The 21,998-nt window shown below is 41.7% G+C and overlaps 1 long non-coding RNA gene across 1 annotated transcript; it reads right to left on the minus strand.

The window, feature by feature from the left end:
- Nucleotides 1-694: 694 nt before the first annotated feature.
- On the minus strand, nucleotides 695-5,192 carry LOC129641848 (uncharacterized). Its single transcript, XR_008709479.1, has 3 exons — nucleotides 5,057-5,192; nucleotides 2,246-2,325; nucleotides 695-1,029 (listed from the first exon to the last, which is right to left on the minus strand). It is a non-coding gene; the product is annotated as an uncharacterized LOC129641848 (long non-coding RNA).
- Nucleotides 5,193-21,998: the final 16,806 nt, after the last annotated feature.

Below are 21,998 nucleotides of genomic sequence, written 5' to 3' on the forward strand. Positions count from 1 at the left end.
TTTTTTCCCCTCTGAATCTCAGTGAAAGGAATGTAGAGTTTATCAGATGCCAGAATATCCTTGATCTACTTCAAACTTCTCTTTGTTACCCAAATTCATTCTAGAGCACACTCAGTAAGTCCTCTGGTGTCTCCCTGAGGAGATATCTATGCTTGGATACCTGGAATGATGGGGAGCTCACTATCTTACATAATAATCTTCATATTTTAAGAATTTCAGTGGTTAAAATTCATTTTTATCTTTCAGCCTTGAATCAAGCTTGACTCTCTAAAATGAACCAGAACAATTCTGTTCTCTTTTTCACATTATTTTTCAGCTATTTGAGATTTGATACATGTTTAATCTTCTCTTCTGTAACTAAACTTCTCCTTGGCTTTTACACATAATTCCTCACATTATTATTATTATTTTGAGTTAGCCTGGCTTCTTGGTAGCTTTTCTTTGGGAATGCTCCAGTTTATCAGTTTTCCTCTTAAAGTGAACACAGCCCTCTATGTGGGGTTCGGTTAGGAAAGATGATCATGTCCCTTACTCTGGCAGTGAAAGTTTGTTAAACTAAATGTAGTGTGTGTGTGTGTGTGTGTGTGTGTAGTATATATGTAACATATGTGTAACATACATGTCATATTAGCTAGGGTATAAATATTTGGGTAATACATTTGTTGGTTACTTTATAGCTAACTTATCACACCACTGACTCAGAGACACTTCCAGGCAGCAAAACCTCTGACCCTTTTCACAAATACTGTCAAGTCAGGTCTCTCAGCTAACATTCTCCATTTTTCCAGGCATCCCAAGGTCTTTAGAGGAACGTCAGGATTTTGAGTTTTCTTTTGCAAGAGTAAAGTCTAGAATTAGCATGGCGCTGGGTTCGAAGTTTGACTCCTGGGTCTGCTTCCAGCTCTACCCTTGACTCGCACTGTGACAACTCCACCTTCTTCTCAGTGGGTCTCAGTTTTTCTCTTCTATAATCCAGGAGGCCAGGATCATGATATGGGTTTCCAGCCAACCTCTGGTTTTGGCAAGGTTCTATGGAAAGGGCAGAGATGAGCTCATAAAAATGTATCCATACCTCAACCCCACTCCTGTTGGAGAGAGGGAGGCTCAGGGAGAGGTTGGAAAAGTAGGATGCTGGGAAAGGTCCATGTGCTGAGCATCAGTGGGACCCATACCTGCTCTAGGTGTCAGTGGAGCACAGTTCTGTGGCATGGGTGAGGCTGGCTGGGTTAAGCCTGTAGTTTCTGGATGGATAAATAAGGCTACATGTGGAATCTCTATAGCCAAAGGCAGGGGCTTCCACCAGCTTCGTGGCATAAGCAATTCAGGGTATAGGCAACTAAGATCTGCTGAGGATGTCAGTGGATCCCTTAGATAACGTCAGGCATGGGTGCTGGGGAAGGAGCTTCAGGAACGTGGCGAGGAGGCAGGCCACTGTGCTCCCCAACCCCATCCTTCCCAGTGCCTGCTCCCTGCTCCCTACTCCCTGCCCAGGGCCAGTGATCCGTGGAATTTGAGGTGTGTGCTGTCATCCTGGTGCAGACACAGATGGAGGGGTAGTGAAGCAGCACCGTTTGTTTTTGGGAAGCAACAAAACAGAAAACCTTGTGTCATTTTAACAAAGAAAAAACGAAACAGCAGGCAATTAGGCAGGAGTGTATCAATTAGTGAGCCAGAAAAATGTTTTACAGTATTTTGATGATTCAACACTGTCAAATAAAAATGACATAAAAAAACAACCCCCGAAACAAATACCAGAAAACCCACAGAAATCATTAAATAATCAACTTCATTTAAATGCACTTAAAATACATGGAAACAGAAAAAAAAAAATCGAGAGATCCATTTGGTAGGGAACAGAGTTACTATGATGTGATTGAGCCCCCCCTTTTGTTAAAGGAATACACTTGCACCAATTCTCTTCTCCTGTGCTCCTTTCAACACGGTTTCCTTTTGGCCAACAAACTACTGTGAGCTTCCATCCACACCCAGCCTGGAAAATGTAGCTTAGTCTCTGCACACGGCAGCCAGGGACAGAGAAAGCACCTCCCTTTTGGGTCTGACGCCACAGGCTACTCCTCAGCCAGATCAAGGATCATATGGAATAAGTCATGCAAGTTGGAAGCTATAAGGGAGAAGAGTGTATTTTGTCATGACCTGGTCTTTGGATTGGATTGGACTGCAGCGACTTAGCACGCACACACCAGCTTTGATACTCACTAGCTATGTGACCTCAAGGAAGATATACCTTAGCTCTGGTAGGTCCAGTTTCTTCATTTGTAAATCATGGTAATGATTCCTGCTTCAATAGTTTATTGTTGGGATTACCTGAGAAAATACATAAAAAACATGTGACCTATTGTAGGTCCTAAATACATGCTATTTCTCTCCCTCCTCAGAGCTTCAGTCTCAAGTATAATCAGCATTTTCCATCCTGACTTGCCTTAGGAGTAAAAGGAAGGGCCATTTGGCTTGTGGTGACTACAAGTAGACTTGCTGGGTACCGGGCTCTGGAAGATTTTCTGGAAGATTTGTAGAAAGTTACTTTCTATCTATAGGGACTGGTTCCCTCATTTTCAAAATAGTTTTACCTCTAGAGGAAGCCTGTACAAGGAATTGAATGTCTTTTTCACCATCATCTCCCTCGTCTCTCTAAGTGGAGTGTGCAGGTCAGTTTCCATTTGCTTTTTATCTTCTCATTGAAGTAAGTCCTTCAGTTTTGGAATATTTTTGTTGTTGTTCAGTCACTAAATTGTGTCTGACTTTTTGTGACCCCATGGACTGCAACATGCCAGGCTCCTCTGTCCTCCACTATCTCCCAGAGTTTGCTTAGATTCATGTCCATTGAGTCAGTGATGCTATCTAATCATCTCATCCTCTGCTGCCCCCTTCTCCTTTTGCCTTCAATCTTTCCCAGCATCAGGGTCTTTTTCAATGAGTTGGCTTTTCACATCAGGTGGCCAAAGGTCTTGGAGCTTCAGCTTCAGCATTAGCATCAGCCCTTCCAATGAATATTTAGGATTGATTTCCTTTAGGATTGACTGGTTTGATCACCTTGCAGTCTGGAGTATACAAAAGTCTGTTTGTGGGGGTGGAATATGGCATATGGGGTAGAGGAGGTCAAAGGGAGTGCTGGGTGAGGTGGAGAGGAGGTTGCAGAGATAAGATGGATCCTGCTGGGATGATTGTCAGTATGTGCAACAGAGTTGTGGTTCAGTGACTCCAGAGGAGCCTTCCTGTGGCTGGCCCCTCAGCCTGGGAGCAGGTGGGCAGAGTTTCCTTTGGGTGAATTGGGGAAAGGCTGAGCTGTCCTGGGCAGACCGTACACCTGTGAGAGTTTGAGTGCCAGTCTGAGATGCACCCTGCGCTGGTCTGGCCCAGAAATGTGCAACACTCAGGTTATTATGATCATAAAAATGTATTTATTCTCACATCCAGTACCCACAGTGCATCCATTCACATAAAGCCATGTGCTTTGAGCCCCACACTTCTAGAACCCCATACCTCAGAGTGGGGCAGCCAATAGAGATCACTTACACAGCTCCATCATGATTCAAACAGGGAAACTGAGTACCAGAGTTCACGGGTCCAAGATGACCCATAGACCTGGAGGCAGGACCCAGCATGCCCCTGGTCCCCCTTCTCCTGTTTCACTCACTGCTGCTCATTAGGCACAACATTCGTCAATTCTTCAGCTATTTTTTCCAGTATTTATGTTTATTTTTCTGAATTATGAAATTGGACTGCTGTTTTCGACCTTTCAGTTTTAGGCAATTACCCATTGACTTCTCATCAGTAGATGTAGGGTCGGCTCTCCTGTCTTTTGCACCCCCCACCCCTTTTTAGTCTCCTCATCCACCCAAGTCCTCTCAGTTTAATGAAAAACACTGTTCACTAAAGGTCAAGTTGGTCCTATGATTACATTTTCTGTCTTGTACAACTTTTCATTTTCCTGGAATTAAAAATCGTACATCAGTTTTCTATTTGCATAATTTCTGGTGTACCTGTCATCATTTTTTCTCCATCAGATATGCGATAAACTTGACAAACAGGTTTTGCCAGATGGAAGCTGCATTTTCAGCCATGTCTTGGATCAGCCCAGTTCCTTACTAGTCTGGCTGGAAGAACAAATGGGGTTATACTAACAGGAGGCATCTGATTTCAGGGGACCTGCTCCATCTGCTCACCCAGGGCCTGGGCTCTCCCTCTGTTACTAAGTCCAAGCACGCTCTGCTCGCCGCATAATAAGCTGATGAATCCAGTGAATCCTAGGTGAGGTGTTGAGGCAAGGAATATGACTTTATTCGGAGAGCCAGCCGACAGAGAAGATGGCAGACTAGCATCTCAAAATAACCATCTTACGGTGGGTCTGGATGCCAGGTTCTTTTTATGGATCAGAGATGGGGGAGTAGGGGAGAGGTGAGGAAAACAAAGTAAAGAGGCCATTAATCTTGCAAATATCTCCTAGAAATGGCAAGCCTCAGGCAGGGGGATGTGTTAGTTTCTTTCTTCCTTCCTGCCATCTACAGGTGGACAGCGTTCTGAATAAAGGCTCTTTAACAGTCAGGCAGGATTCTCTAAGGCGGACCATTATGTATGATTATTATAACAAAAGCAACAGAAAGCAAGTCAAAGAAACAGTTTGAATATGGAGTCAGAATTGACTTCTCCCTGCAATACTTCCTTGATCTGAGGGCTCTTGGAGTTCTGGGTACTCACGAATGGCTCTGACTCTGGCCATTTTCTGAGACCTTTCTGCTTCTCTGCTCCCTCCAGCTCTCATCATAGCATCTCCCACTGGGGGCTGTTGACTTCTGCTGGATGCCAAACTTAGTACTCTGAAGTTCACGCGATGCCAGCCAGTGATGCAGTACCTGTGACAAAATGGGACTGGTGCTTCTCTGTCCTCTAGGTTACCAGGCGCTAGACGATATTGTCATGGCATTATCAGACCAGGGCTGAGCTCACCACTGCGCTGGGCCCTTCAAACATTCCCTGATGGTTGTGTGAAGGTTTTGTCTTTGTGCTCTGCTCTAACATTGCCCAAGGCCCACATTACCTGTTCACAGGAGTCCAGGCTCTCGTCCACAGGCTGGGTCAATGAGGGACTGCCAGGGCCCTTTCAGTTGGCTCCCCGATCTTTTGCTTGTTGGTATTTCTTCTCCTTCCGACGATGCTCCCTCCCCACATTTCTCTGCTATCCTTGTCACCATCAGCCACTCCCTTCCTTCTCTCCAGCCGTAAATAAATTCAGGGAGCAAAATCCAAGCTCTTGCTTTGGGAAAAACATGTTGGAGCTGGACTGTTGTTTTGTTTTTTAATGTTTTTAATTAAAAGATAATTGATTTACAGAATTTTGTGGTTTTCTGTCATACATTAATAAGAATCAGCCATAGGTACACCCATGTCCCCTCCCTTCCAGACCTCCCTCCCATCTCCCTCCCCATTCCACCCTTCAGTCTGTCACAGAGCCCCGGTTTGAGTTCCCTGAGTCACAGGGCAAATTCCCATTGGCTATTTTCACCAAGATCAGTGTCTTTGTCTTTGAGACTTTGTTTCAGCTTGGAGTGCCCCTGGGGAAACTAGGGGAGGGGAGGGAAGTACACAGAAAACAAATCCATTAATGCTTTGAATCTAATCTGCCTGGGGAGCAATGTAGATGCTGCCCACGCCTGGATCTTCAGCATTTTTAAGGGGAAAGCTGCTTTTTGATTTGATTTTTGTTCCCTTTAGGAGCCAGAAAGTTCCTGGGACTGGCCTGTGAGCTGATTCTGCAACATATGTGCGTCATTCCTTCCCTGTCCCTGGGCCACTCTCTGTTTCTGGGTCAAGCCTGTCCTGGCCCATTTCACCTTTACTGAGCAAGAAGCCCCCAGTCCTCTTCACCAGCCTCTTTGGAACGGATCCAGATCCAGTTTGGGGCTTCCCTGGTGGCTCAGTGGTAAAGAATCTGCCTGCAATACAGGAGACGTGGAACACACAGATTCAATCTCTAGGTCTGGAAGATCCCCTGGAGGAGGTAATGGCAACCCACTCTAGTATTCTTGCGGGAACTCCACTGGACAGAGGAACCTGGCACGCTACAGTTCAAAGGGTCGCAAAGAGTTGAACATGACTGAGCGCTTGAACACATACATAGATCCAGCTTAGGCTCAAGCTGAGACCTGACAGTCTTGATTTAAATGATATAAGGTTTTTAATTATACTATTTTCAATATAAATTTTTTAATTTATTTTTTATTGAAGGATAATTGCTTTACAGAATTTTGTTGTTTACTGTCAAACCTCAACATGAATCAGCCATAGGTCTCCCATCTCCCTCCCCATCCTACCCCTCTAGGTTGATACGGAGCCCCTGTTTGAGTTTCCTGAGCCTTACAGCAAATTCCCGTTGGCTATCTGTTAGGTAGGTAGAATAGGGAAAAGGAGTCCAAAAAGGCGGTGGCTAAAAGACAAGGAAGGTCCGAGGACCAGAGTGAAGACTTCAGGCAGAACAAACAGAACAAACAGCACTCCTGGCTAAGCCCAATTTGCATAGGGCAGGCCCAGGTGGAGGGAAAAAACATATAAAAGGAGGAGCCAAAGCGCTTTCTCTCGGACTCTCTCTCCTGTGATCGTATAGTGGTTAGTACTCTGCGTTGTGGCTGCAGCAACCTCGGTTCGAATCCGAGTCATGGCACCATAGATGTCACGCGAGTGTATGTTCCTCGGTTCTTTGTCTCGTCACAACAAAGATTTGGAGCAACGGACATTAAAGTCCTCGGCGCATCACAGCTCTTGGGTCTTGGACAAACCGTGTTACAGCTCTTAGGCAAATCAGTGTTACAGCTCCATTTTATTTAGAAGATAGCAGGAGAATCCAGGACTCGAAGAGAAGAGATTGGAGGAGTGCGTGGGGAGGGAGAAAGAGAGAGAGAAAGAGAGAGAGCGCGCGCATGCACGTGGGAGACAGAGTCCGAGAGAAAGCACTTTGGCTCCTCCTTTTATGTTTTTTCCCTCCACCTGGGCCTGCCCTATGCAAATTGGGCTTAGCCAGGAGTGCTGTTTGTTCTGTTTGTTCTGCCTGAAGTCTTCACTCTGGTCCTCGGACCTTCCTTGTCTTTTAGCCACCGCCATTTTGGACTCCTTTTCCCTATTCTACCTACCTAACACTATCTATTTTACATATGGTAATGTAAGTTTTCACGTTCCTCTTTCCATACATCTCACCCTCTCCTCCCCTCTCCCCATGTCCATAAGTCTATTCTCTATGTATGTTTCTCCATTGTTGCCCTGTAAATAAATTCTTCAGTACCATTTTTCTAGATTCCTTATATATGCATTAGAATACAATGTTTATCTTTCTCTTTCTTACTCACTTCACTCTGTATAATCGGCTCAAGGTTCATCCACTTCATTAGAACTGACTCAAATGCATTCCTTTTTATGGCTGAGTAAATTCCATTGTGTATATGTACCACATCTTCTTTATCCATTCATCTGTTGATGGACATCTAGGTTGCTTCCATGTTCTAGCTAATGTAAATACTGCTGCAATGAACAACGGGCTACATGTGTCTTTTTCAATTTTGGTTTCCTCAGGGTATATGCCTAGGAGTGGGATTGCTGGGTCATATAGTGGTTTTATTCCTAGTTTTTTTTAAAGGAATCTCCATACCGTCTTCCATAGTGGCTGTATCAATTTACATTCCCACCAACAGAGCAGGAGCATTCCCTTTTCTCCACACCCTCTCCAGCATTTATTATTTGTAGACTTTTGATGATGGTCATTCTGACTGATGTGAGGTGATATCTCATTGTAGTTTTGATTTGCATTTCTCTAATAATGAGCAATGTTGAGCATCTTCTCATGCGTTTGTTAGCCATCTACATGTCTTCTTTGGAGAAATGTCTGTTTAGGTCTTTTCCCCACTTTTTGATTGGGTTGTTTATTTTTCTGGCATTGAGTTGTATGAGCTGCTTGTATATTTTGGAAATTAACCCTCTGTCAATTGTTTCATTTGCTATTATTTTCTCCCATTCTGAGGGTTGTCTTTCACCTTGCTTATAGTTTTCCTTTGCTGTGCAAAAGTTTTTAAGTTTAATCAGGTCCCACTTGTTTACTTTTGTTTTTATTTCAATTGCTCTGGGAGGGGAGTCATAGAGGATCTTGCTTTGATTTATATCATCGAGTGTTCTGCCTGTTTTCCTCTAAGAGTTTTTATAGTTTCTGGTCTACATTTCTTACATTTAGGTCTTTAATCCATTTGGAGTTTATTTTCTGTATTGTGTATGGTGTTAGGAAGTGTTCTAATTTCATTCTTTTACATGTAGCTGTCCCGTTTTCCCAGCACCATTTATTGAAGAGGCTGTCTTTGCCCAATTGTATTCTTGCCTCCTTTGTCAAAAATAAGGTACCCATAGGTGTATGTGTTTATTTCTGGGCTTTCTATCTTGTTCCGTTGGTCTATATTTCTGTTTTTGTGCCAGTACCAGACTGTCTTGATGACTATAGATTTGTAGTATAATCTGAAGTTAGGAAGGTTGATTCTTCTAGAAAGAAAAATGGAGTTCTTTCTCAAGACTATGCTTTGGCTATTAGAGGTCTTTCGTGTTTCCATATGAATTGTGAAATTTTTTGTTTTAGTTCTGTGAAAAATGCCACTGGTAATTTGATAGGGATCACATTGAATCTGTAGATTGCATTTGGTAGTATAGTCATTTTCACAATATTGATTCTTCCTACCCAGGAAATGTGATATCTCTCCATCTGTTTATGCCATCTTTAATTTCTTTCACTAGTGACTTATAATTTTCTGTGTACAGTTCTTTTGTCTCCTTAGGTAAGTTTACTCCTAGATATTAAATTATTTTTGTTGCAATGGTGAATGGGATTGATTCCTTAATTTCTCTTTCTGATTTTTCATTGTTAGTATATAGAAAGGCAAGTGATTTCTGTGTATTGATTTTGTATCATGCAACTTTGCTAAATTCACTGATTAACTCTAGTAGTTTTCTGATACTATCTTTAGGGTTTTCTATTATCCTGTCATCTGCAAACAGTGAGAGCTTTACTTCTTCTTTTCTGATCTGGATTCCTTTTATTTCTTTTTCTTCTCTGATTGCTGTAGCTAGGACTTCCAGAACTATGTTGAATAATAGTCGTGAAAGTGGACACCCTTGTCTTGTTCCTGATCTTAGGAGGAATGCTTTCAGTTTTTCACCACTGAGAATAATGTTTGCTGTAGGCTTATCTTATATGGCCTTTACTATGTTGTGTTAGGTTCCTTCTATGCCTATTTTTTGAAGAGTTTTAATCATAAATGGGTGCTGAATTTTGTCAAAGGCTTTTTCTGCATCTATTGAGATTATCATGTGGTTTTTATCTTTCAATTTGTTAATATGGTGTATTGCATTGATTGATTTGTGTATATTGAAGAATACTTGCATCCCTAGAATAAAACCAACTTGATCATGGTGTATGAGCTTTTTGATGTGTTGCTGAATTCTGTCTGCTAAAATTTTGTTGAGGATTTTTGCATCTGTGTTCATCAGTGATATTGACCTGTAAGTTTTCTTTTTTTATGTTGTCTTTGTCTGGTTTTGGTATTAGGGTGATGGTGGCCTCATAGAATGAGTTTGGAAGTGTTCCTTCCTCTGCAATTTTTTTGACAGTTTTAGGATAGACATTAGCTCTTCTCTAAATGTTTGATAGAATTCTCCTGTGAAGCCATCTGGTCCTGGGCTTTTGTTTTTTGGGGGATTTTTGATCACAACTTCAATTTCAGTGCTTGTAATTGGGTTGTTCATAATTTCTATTTCTTCCTGGTTCAGTCTTAGAAGATTGAACTTCTCTAAGAATCTGTCCATTTCTTCCAGGTTATCCATTTTATTGCTATATAGTTGTTCATAAGAGTCTCTTATAATACTTTGTATTTCTGCATTGTCTGTTGTAACCTCTGCTTTTTCATTTTGAATTTTGTTGATTTGATTCTTCTCTCATTTTTTCTTGATGAGTATGACTAAGGACTTGTCAATTTTGTTTATCTTCTCAAAAAACTAGCTTTTAGTTTTATTAATCTTTACTATTGTCTCTTTCTTTTTCATTTATTTCTGCTTTGATCTTTATGATTTCTTTCCTTTTGCTAATTTTTTTTTTGTTCTTTTTTTTTCCAGTTGTTTTAGGTGTAAAGTTAGGTTGTCTATTCAATGTTTTTCTTGTTTCTTGAGGTATGATTGTATTGCTATAAACTTCCCTCTTAGAACTGCTTTTGCTGCATCCCATAGGTTTTGAGTTGTCATATTTTTATTGTCATTTGTTTCTAGAAATATTTTTATTTCCCTTTTGATTTCTTCAGTAACCTGTTGGTCATTTAGAAACGTGTTGTTTAATCTCTATGTGTTTGTGTTTCTTATAGTTTTTTTTTCCTTGTAATTGATATCTAGTCTCATAGTGTTGTGGTAGAAGATGCTTGACATAATTTCAGTTTCTTTAAATTTACTGAGATTTGACTTGTGACCCAAGATGTGTCTCTCCTGGAGAATGTTCCATGTCCACTTGAGAAGAAGGTGTATTCTTCTGCATTTGGATGGAATGTCCTGAAGATATCAATGAGATCCATCTCATCTAATGTATCATTTAAGACTTGTGTTTCCTTATTAATTTTCTGTTTTGATGATCCGTCCATTGGTGTGAGTGGGGTGTTAAAATCTCCTACTATTATTGTGTTACTGTCAACTTCTCCTTTTATGTCTGTTAGTATTTGTCTTGGAGAAGGCAATGGTACCCCACTGCAGCACTCTTGCCTGGAAAATCCCATGGACAGAGGAGCCTGGTGGGCCACAGTCCATGGGGTCGCTAAGAGTCGGACAAGACTCAGCGACTTCACTTTCACTTTTCACTTTCATGCATTGGAGAAGGAAATGGCAACCCACTCCAGTGTTCTTGCCTGGAGAATCCGAGGGATGGGGGAGCCTGGTGGGCTGCCGTCTATGGGGCCACACAGAGTCGGACACGACTGAAGCGACTTAGCAGCAGCAGTATTTGTCTTATGTGCTGAGGTGCTGCTTTGTTGGGCGCATAGATATTTACAATTGTTGTCTTCCTCTTGGATCGATCCCTTGATCATTGTGTAGTGTCCTTCCTTATCTCTTGTAATCTTCTTTATTTTAAGGTCTATTTTGTCTGATATGAGGATTGCTACTCCAGCTTTCTTTTGCTTCTATTTGTATGGAATATATTTTTTTCATCCTCTCACTTTCAATCTATATGTGTCTTTAGGTCTGACTGAAGTGGGTTTCTTATCAGATCAGATCAGTCGCTCAGTCATGTCCGACTCTTTGCAACCCCATGAATTGCAGCATGCCAGGCCTCCCTGTCCATCACCAACTCCCAGAGTTCACTCAGACTCAAGTCCATCGAGTCAGTGATGCCATCCAGCCATCTCATCCTCTGTTGTCCCCTTCTCCTGCTGCCCCCAATCCCTCCCAGCATCAGAGTCTTTTCCAATGCCATATATATGGGTCTTGTTTTTGTATCCATTCAGCCAGTCTGTGTCTTTTGGTTGGAGCATCTACTCTGTTTACATTTAAATTAATTTTTGATATGAATGTTCCTGTTGCCTTTTTCTTAATTATTTGGGGTTGATTTTGTAGATCTTTTTTCTTCTTTTGTATTTCTTGACTATAAATGTCCCTTTAACATTTGTTATAAAGCTGGTTTGGTGGTACTGAATTCTTTTAACTTTTGCTTGTCTGAAAAGCTTTTATTTCTCCAATTTTGAGTGAGATCCTTGCTGGGGACAGTTGTAGATTTTCCCCTTTCAGTACTTTAAATATATCCTGCCATTCCCTTCTGGCCTGCAGAGTTTCTGCTGAAAGATCAGCTGTTAAGCCTATGGACTTTTGCTTGTATGTTACTTGTTGCTTCTCCCTTGCTGCTTTTGATATTCTTTCTTTGTGTTTAGTCTTTGTTAGTTTGATTAGTATGTGTTTTGGCAAGTTTTTCCTTGGGTTTATCCTGTATGGGACTCTGTGCCTATTGGATTTGATAATTTCCTTTTCCACATTGGGGAAATTTTCAACTACAATCGGTTCAAAAATTTTCTCATACCCTTTCTTTTTCTCTTAGTCTTCTGGGACCCCTATAATTCGAATGTTGGTACGTTTGATATTGTCCCAGAGGTCTCTGAGACTATCTTCAATTCTTTTCATTTTTTTACTTTATTCTGGTCTTCAGAAGTTATTTCCACCATTTTATCTTCCAGCTCACTGATTCATTCTTCTGCTTCAGATTTTCTGCTATTGATTCCTTCTGCAGTATTTTTAATTTCAGTAATTGTTTTGTTTGTCTCTGTATGTTTATTTTTTAATTCTTCTAGGTCTTTGTTAATTGATTCTTTCATTTAATCCATTTTATTTTCAAGGTTTCTGATCATCTTTACTATCATTATTCTGAATTCTTTTTCAGGTAGTTTGCCTATTTCCCCTTCATTTAGTTGGACTTCTGTGTTTCTAGTTTGTTCCTTCATTTTTGTAGTATTTCTCTGACTTTTCATTATTATTATTTTTTTACTTATTGTGTGTGAGGTCTCCTTTTCCCAGGCTTCAAGCATAGTTGAATTCTTTCCTTGAAGAAGGTTGAATTCTTTCTTCCTTTTGGTTTCTATGCTGCTAAGTTTTGTCCAGTGGTTAGTTTAAACTTTGTATAGGGTGAGATTTGTGCTGAGTGTTTTTTTTGTTGTTGTTGTTGGTTTGTTCCTTTGTTTTTTCTCTGATGGGCAAGGCTGAGTGAGGTGGTAATCCTGTCTGCTGATGACTGGGTTTGTATTTTTGTTTTGTTTGTTGTTTAGATGAGGTGTCCTGCATAGGGTGCTACTGGTGGTTGGATGATGTTGGGTCTTGTATTCAAGTGGTTTCCTTTGTGTGAGTTCTCACTATTGATACTCCCTAGGGTTAGTTCTCTGGTAGTCTAGGGTCTTGGAGTCAGTGCTCCCACTCCAAAGGCTCAGGGCTTGATCTCTGGTCAGGAACAAAGATTCCACAAGTGGTTTGTTATGATATTAAGTGAGATTAAAACAAACATCCCAAAATGAGAGACCAAAGATGAACCCCAGACAAATGGTGGTTACAAAATCAAACAAATAATAATTAAGATAATGGAATATATACACCCACGAGCAAAGTCAAAACAGTCCAACAAAAATAAAGTAGAGTAGATTGACCCAGCAAACAAAAGAAATAAAAAAATTATATTAACCAGTTAAGAATAAAACTAACTAAAGCACAAACTGGAAAACAAAACTGAAACAAGATGCCAATTGGGGAATAAAGCAATGAAAACAAAACTAACAAATATGTCGAGGGGAAAGAAAAGAAAGAAAGAATATATACACGGAATTAAATAGAGGTAGATGAAGATTTACATACATTAAAGATTAACTGCAAGAGGAAAAGAACAGTAGGAATGCCAAAGAATAAATGTATAAAAAATATAATAGGTTTAAAAAATTAAAAATCAAAATTATAAAAAAGAGAAAAGAAAAAAAAATGGAAGAAGAAAGAAAAAAGGAAAAAAGAAAAAAGGAAAACTCCATAGAACTGCAAAAACCCAATGCAGAGGCTGGTGTTTATAACAACAATAAAAAGTGTGACTGGGTATACACATGTACATATACATATATATATACATATACATCCATAAGCAAAATCAAAACAGTCCAGCAAAAATAAAGTACAATAGATTTATCTAGCAAACAAAAGAAATAAAAATTGTATCTACCAGAACAAAACTAACTAAAGCACAAACTGAAAAACAAAACTAAAGCAAGGTGCCAATTGGAGAATAAAGCAATGAAAATAAAACTAAGAAATATATTGAGAGGAAAGGAGAGAAAGAAAAGAAATAAAGAATAGGTATACAAAGTTGAATACAGGTAGATAAAGAAGATTTATATGCATTAAAGATTAACTGCAGTGGGGAAATAACAGTAGGAAAAGCAAACAAAGGAATAAATGTAGAAAAAATAATAATAAGTTAAAAACATTTAGATTAAAATTTAAAAGAGAGAAAAGAAAAAAAGTAAGGAAAACTCAATAGAACTGCAAAGCCCAACGTAGAGGCAGAGGTTTATAACAATAAAAATGTGACTGAGAAAAAAAAAGTTCAAAAGCTTAATTGGATTTCATAGTGCCAATAAAATCGACAACTACAACAGGGGGAAAAAAATCCAAACGAATCTATAGAACAAGTTAAAACATAAGAATAATAAATGTTTTTCTTGAGTCACTGCTGTCAGAGTCCTTTCCCTTGCTGGGAGTCACAGTCCACCTCACCTCCCCAGGATGCCCTCCAACAGTGTGCTGATCTCTGGACCTGCTGTGGGGACAGCTCAGATTTTAATCTGGTCCTGCTCCGGTGTGTTCTTGCCTCCAGTGTCCACAGCTATCAGAACTAGTGTGTTTTCTTTTGTGGGAGCTCTCAGTCTTCTTTTATATTTTCCATAGACACAGAGTGCGCCTAGTTGATCATGTGGATTTCATCTGCAGCTTGTACAGCTGGTGGGAATGTTTTGGATCTTCTTCCTTAGCCACACTGCCCCTGGGTTTCAATTGTGGTTTTATTTCCACTTTGACATGTGGGTCGTCCACTGGGGTTTGCTCCTGAGGCTGCCATGGAGGACTTGGGTTTGCCCCTGTGAGGGCCAGGTGTGGAGGTGGTGCAGCTACTTGGGTGGCAGAGGTTCTGGCAGCACCAGGTACTCAGGGGAGTTGGCGGCCAGGGCAGCAGGAAATATAGTGCTTTAGAAGGGTATGGCAACCAGCTTTGGCCAATACGCTCCAGTATTCTTGCTTGGACAACCCCACTCCCTGGCAGAGAATCCTGGCAGGCCATAGTCTATAGGGTTGCAAAGAGTTGGACACGACCGAAGCGTCCCCTGCGTGCATAGATGCAAGATTTTTTTGCCTGTGGCAGCTCTGCTCCAGTGAGAGTTGAGCATGAAGGTGGCGCAGCTGCTTAGCTTATGGGGACTCTGGCAGCGCCAAGTGTGCAGGGACATGAACTGCCTCCTCCGCAGGAGTTATGTTCTTATCAGAGTCTTTATTCAAGCCTCTTGTGGCTGGCAATCAGAAGGCCTCTTTGGCCAGTCTTTCTCCATAGCTCCGCCTGTTCAGGCACTTAGAGGGATCCCTTGCCTGGGGTCCTTCTCTGTTGTTTGGTGCGTCAGGCACATAGAGGGGCCCCCCTGGCTGGGGTCCTACTCTGTACTTCCGCACATCAGCCGCGCGTAAAGGAGCACCCTGGGTGGGTCCTACTCTGTTGTTCCGTGCATCAGGCATTTGATGGGCCAGCCTCTCTATTGTTCAGCTGCCCATCCTGGCATGTGGGGAGAGCGAGGCTATGGTGATGGCTTCACCCGCTACACGTGACTCAGCAGTATCGCCTTGCTTCCATGGCTGCCTGATTTTCCTCCACAGATATTTTCCCACCACAATCTCCTCCCTCACATCCCCTCAATCTGTCTCTCCACAGTCAACAGCAGCCCTCACCCTAGGATCCACAATCCCTCAACTCCAGCTCCTAGCCATGGTGCCTTCTAGGGGACCAGCATTCCTTTCTGGCTGCAGGAGTATGTATGGCTGCCTCAAGGACTGTCTGATTCTCATTCCATTTAGGCTGCCACAGATCAGCTGTTTAACTCTCACCCTTAAATGTTTCTGCTCCGACTCAGACAATTGCCCCGATGTGGGGATCGGACTGCTGCTTCAGTTCTCCCACCCATTGAGGGCAGGTCCAGTCCTTCTAACACTGCTGTTTTTCTTCCTACTTCCTTTCTCCTACCGAGTTTGTGTGGTTCTATATATTCTTTTCCACTGGTCAGGTACCCCTGTCCTCTCTCAGCTGGTGTTCTGTATGCATGTCTGTGTCTGAAGGTGTGTTCCTGATGTATCCACAGAGAGAGATGTACTCCAGGTCCACCTACTCCTCTGCCATCTTGTTCTCCTCCTATTTTAAATAAAAAATGTTTTGACTGTGTAATTAATTGTGGTTGCTTTTATAACGCTTTGTTAAAACTTTTCATACAAATAAATTCACCAATCAGAGCCAGCTTTTTTTTGTTACTATCTTCTGGTCTAGTATACAGCTGCTTCACCTGTAGAGGGACGTCCCCAGCACCACCTGGGTCTCGGCTTGATTTGTCATCACCTCCCCAACACAACCCATTCCAGTCGCCCAAGCCTCTGCTCTCTTTGCCTGCGGGGAAGTCACCATCAAGCAGATGGATGGGTACTTTTCAGCTTTAGAGGAAATTTTACTTCAGCAACCCGAGAGCAGTTTGAGAAACAAATGTTTCTGTTGTAAACATCTCACACAGCCATAAACTTCAGCCTCTGTTTACAGCCCCGCAGAGGATGACCCTGCCCTGCCGTGACCCTCGCAGTTGGGCACTGTGGTTTATGAGCCCTTTCCTCTGCAGCGGGAATTGGTGACTCTTTAGTCAGGATGGAGAGAAGCAGAAATCCAGGCAGCCACTCTCCAGGGCCTAAGGGAAGGTCCTTCCAGGCTGCAGTCAGGTGCCTACTCAGTTCAGAACCCTCTCTGGACCTGGAATCGTGGCGGGAAACAGGGGGTGCCGGCTGGTCCCCACCAGGCCCGGCCTGGCTGTAAGTGCAGGTCCAGCCCAGCCCGAGTTCTTCCTCCTGGCTGACCTCCGCATCGATGGAAGGTCAGCAACTGTCTTTCTAGTCCTAAGATGATACATTACTCTGCTGGAGCTGCCCTAGCGAAACCAACCTGGGAGGCTTAACCAACAGGACTCTTGTCTCAGAGTTCTGGAGGCTAGGAAATCCAGGATCAAGTTTTGGCAAGTCTGGTTTCTCCTGAGGTTCTTGGCTTGCAGACGACCGCCTTCTTGCTGTGGCCTTACACTCCCTTTTCTCTGTACATACTCCTCTCTCTCTCTCTCTTTTTCAGTGAGGCAAGGTACTGTTACCAGGAAAAGAGTACAGCACATGTGGATAGACAGGAACATGGGCAAACTCAGAGGAAGAGTCCCGAGTTGCCTTCTGGAGTCTCTACGTGGCCAAATTTTCTCTCTGGTTTTGGTACTCTTTCTGTTTATTATGGAAATATACAGTTATATATAATAACATTCATTTATTTCAAAGTACACTTTAATGAATTTTATTAAGTATACACAATTATGTTACTTCCCTCCTAACCAATATTAACAACAATCCCTTTATAACTGAAGTAAGGGCCCTGAGGAATGTGGAGAACGCTGTTGTGGCTGGAGTTGAGTGAAGGATATGAACTAGAAAGTCAGAGAGAGAGGCAGGATCTCCCTGGCCCTAATACTGTCTGCTCATAATAGAGCATTAAACTTCACCTCTACTTGTTTCTGTTTTCTTAGTAATGTTACATTGAAGGCTATTATATAAGGTATTTATATTCTAAAAGTGTTCTAAATAAGAAGATTTTAAACATAATTTTATAATTTATTAATGTTTCTATTTTTATTAAAATTAACTTTTTTATTATGTGCTGGTTTCTGTCATACAATGTTATATGTTAAATACATTTCAATTAAAAATACATGTAATAAAGATGTTTATAAAAATGGAAAAATAAAATAAATAAAACATTTCATAAAACCCCAGTCCCTTTCCACCCAAAATGTTCTCTGTGTCCCTTTGTTTTTGATCCCCTTTCTCTACCCCAGCCCCAGGCAGCCATGGATCTGTTTTCTGTCACTATAGCGTTGCCTCTTCTAGAATTTAATGAATGAAATCATTCAGTACATAGACTTTTCTGCTTGATTTTTTATATTTAGTGTAATGTTTTGAGATTCATTCATGTTGTTATATGTCTTAATATTTTGTTTCTTTTCAACACTCTGTAGTATTCTATGGTGTTTCTATATTATTTACACTGTTTCCAGTTTTTGGCCCTTATGAATAATGCTATCATAATTATTTACATGAATTTTTCATGGGGATATATATTTTTATTTCTCTGTAAAGAATACTTATGGATGGAATTGCTGGAAAAGGTCAGTTTTCATTCCAATCACAAAGAAAGGCAATGCCAAAGAATGTTCAAACTACTGCACAATTGTGCTCATTTCACATGCTATCAAGGTAGTGCTCAAAACCCTTCAAACTAGGATTCAACAGTATGTGAACCAAGAAATTCCAGATGTACAAGCTGGATTTAGAAATGACAGAGGAACCAAAGATTAAATTGCCAACATCTGTTGCATCATAAAAAAAGCAAGGGAATTCTAGGAAAACATCTACTTCTGCTTCATTGATTATGCTAAAGCCTTTGACTGTGTGGGTCACAACAAACTGTGGAAAATTCTTAAAGAGATGGGAATACCAGACCACCTTACCTGCCTCCCAAGAAACCTGTATACAGGTAAAAAACCAACAGTTAGAATCAGACATGGAACAACAGGCTGGTTCCAAATTGGGGAAAGAGTACATCAAAGCTGTATATTGCAACCCTGCTTATTTAACTTCTATGCAGAATACATCATGCAAAATGCTGAACTGGATGAAGCACAAGCTGGAATCAAGATTGCCAGGAAAAATATCAACAACCTCAGATATGCAGCAAAGAGAAACTTAAGAGCCTATAGATGAAAGTGAAAGAAGAGAGTGAAAAATCTGGCTTAAAACTCAACATTCAAAAAATGAAGATCATGGCATATGGTCCCATCACTTCACCACAAATAGATGGGGAAACAATGGAAACAGTGACAGACTTTATTTTCCTGGATTCCAAAATCCCTGTGGATGATGACTGCAGCCTTGAAATTAAAAGATGCTTGCTCCTTGGAAAAAAGCTATGCCAAACCTAGACAGCACATTAAAAAGCAGAGATATCACTTTGTTGACAAAGATCCATCTAGCCAAAGTCATGGTTTTTCTAGTAGTCATGTACCAATGTGAGAGTTGGATCATTAAAAAAGTCTGAGTGCTGAAGAATTGATGCTTTCTAACTGTGGTGCTGGAGAAGACTCTGGAGAGTACCTTAGACTGCAAGGAGATCATCCCTGCCAATCCTGAAGGAAATCAGTCCTGAATGTTCATTGGAAGGACTGATACTGAAGCTCCAATACTTTGGCCACGTGATGTGAAGAGCTGACTCATTGGAAAAGACCCTGATGCTGGGAAAGATTGAAGGTGGGAAGAGAAGGTGATGACAGAGGATGAGATGGTTAGATGGCATTACCAACTTGATGGACATGAGTTTGAGCGAATTCTGGGAGATAGTGAAGGACAGGGAAGCCTAGTATGCTGCAATCCATGGGGCTGCAAAGAGTTGGACATGACTTAGTGACTGAACAACAACAATAAATGAATATTTAACATTATAAAATACTGTTATATTGCTTTGCAAAATGGCTGTAATATTTTGCATTCTTACCAGGAATGCAGGAGAGAGTTCCCATTGCTCCACATCCTTACCAACCTCACCAATCATTGATATTGATGTCTATCTTTAGTCATTCTAGTGGGTGTGTAGTGGTACCACATTGTGGTTTTAATAGCACTTCTCTGAGGACTAGTGATGTTGACTATGTTTATCATATGCTTATTGGCCACTTGTATATCTTCTTTGGGGAAATGTCTGTCTCAAACTTTTGCCCATTTTTTTATTACACTTTTTCCTTTTTTTAATTAAATTCTAAGAGTTCTTTAATCTGAATACCAGCTCTTTGTTTTGAAAAATTGTTTTTAGTGTGTGGCTAACCTTTGTGTTTTCAAATTCTCTTATAAGGACACTAATCAGATTGGACTGCTGCTGCTGCTGCTAAGTCGATTCAGTCGTGTCCGACTCTGTGCGACCCCATAGACGGCAGCCCACCAGGCTCCCTGTCCCTGGGATTCTCCAGGCAAGAACACTGGAGTGGGTTGCCATTTCCTTCTCCAATGCATGAAAGTGAAAAGTGGAAGTGAAGTCACGCAGTCGTGTATGACTCTTCACGACCCCATGGACTGCAGCCTACCAGGCTCCTCCATTCATGGGATTTTCCAGGCAAGAGCACTGGAGTGGGGTGCCCACCATAATTTTAACTTAGAGCCTTTAGAGAGATAATTATCTCCAAATACAATCACATTCTAAGATGGCGAAGGTTAGAGCTTCAACATATGATTTTTTTTTGTTGGCGAGGTGGGGAGACACAATTCAGCCCATAAAAGATGGGAAAGAATTAGCTTATAGGGAACAAGGAACAAAGTAGAAAGTGAAGAAAAATAACGTTTATTAAGGTAAAATAGTAGAGCTTGGCATTTCAAGTATAACCTCTATGGTTCTGGTAAGACTCTGAGAGCCAGCATTATATAATAATTTATTGTCTTGCTGGGGCTGTGATTTGAGTCTTGCATCTTGCAAGCCCATAGGTTGTTATGTTAATGAATGGCCCAGAATCCTTACCTAAAAGGGGCTCTGTTCTTCTGTACACATTTTACAAAGGAAATGGTATTGTCCAGAAATTTTTGAGAACCTGAGAATATCTATCAATGTGTGTTTCCCCTTTGTTATGTGCCTGTCATGACCTATGTCCAGCACACATTCATTTAGGCAGATATGTGACAATCACAGTCCCCTTTCCACCTCTCTGAGTGCCTGAAACAGGTGTGCTCTCTTGCTCACAACAGTGCTGCATCTTAATAAATGAAGAAACTGAGGCTCAAAAAGTTTAAGGACTTAGAAGCCCTAACCAGAGAGTGACAGTGAAAATGGTCTGGAGTGGAGGGGACGGGTGGGCTTAGAGCCTTGAGAAGCAGAAAGAAGAGCAGATAAATAAATGAACAATATTCTAATTAATCCGGTGGAAGATCCAGATATGGATACTTGTGTCCCTGGCTTGAGCTTTCTGTTGAAGGCTTCTCTCTGGCCAGGCTCAGGGTTGGAGGAAGTGGGTGGGGACCAGGGCTAGTAGCCACAGGAAGCAGGGCTCGCCGATGCTACCGCCAGAGGGAAGACGCTTCATTTCTCCAGCAGGTGGCGCCATCTAGCCGGTTATCCGAAAAGAGCCTGCTCTGGCTGGAAAAATGGCTGTGTGGGGTACTCCCAAACTGCAGGTGCCCAGGAGCCGCCACTGCACCATGAGGACGCTGGCCTGGCGCCCTCTCCTGGGGCGTTAGAGAGAGGGTATTTGTGAACACCTAGAAAATCTGATCTTTACCTGCAGGTTCCCTGGAAAGTAGGAAAACGTCTGTGTGGCTGGGCTTGCTGGCACGGGTGGCCAGTGAGCACAGCTTCAGGGCCAACCAGAATCCTCTGCTTTTCCCCAGCAGCCTGAAGCTCTCTCTGAAACAGGGTGAAAGGCTTCTTAGTAGCCAAGAAAGGAAACTTCTCCCCGAAAACCTTATCTCTTCACTCAGTAACTGGCCAATTTCATTTTCTCTGCGGCTGCCCTTGAGATGTGGAAGATCTTGGGATAAATATTTTAAAGTATTTTCCTAAATATGCCCATTTGGATTTGAATTCATATGTCTAAAGGACCGGGGAGAACATAGGTCTTTCCTGTCCTGGTACTCATAGTTTTGTGCTGTAGAATGTCAGCCACAATATGGTGGTTGCAGATACAGATGCTGAATTCGAATCCAGACACTTCTATGACTTGCTATGTGACCTGGGGAGGTTTCTCAACCTTTCTGTGCCTCAGTGTCCTCTTCAATAACTATTCTCTCATGAGTTTAACATTACGATTAAGTTTAATAAATGTAAAATGCTTAGGGACAGTGTCTGATGCACAGTTATTATAGCTAAGCAGTTATTGCCATCAGTTGAGCACAGGACAATTTTCTCAACCCGGTCATTGTAACACTAACACCCGACAAGCAGTAGCTTCCCAGTAATGCTGAACTGGACTTAACTGGGTGATAAAAGAGTTGCTAGCAAGGAGTAAGGGGATGGGACAGTCCCTACTAGTGGCTGGAGGGCTGGCCACAGGGGTGCCCACTCCCCTTCCCAAGAGGGACCTGCTGTTCTTGCCAACAAGATG

This window comes from Bubalus kerabau, chromosome 1 (assembly GCF_029407905.1).
Source record: "Bubalus kerabau isolate K-KA32 ecotype Philippines breed swamp buffalo chromosome 1, PCC_UOA_SB_1v2, whole genome shotgun sequence".
NCBI lineage: Eukaryota > Metazoa > Chordata > Mammalia > Artiodactyla > Bovidae > Bubalus > Bubalus kerabau.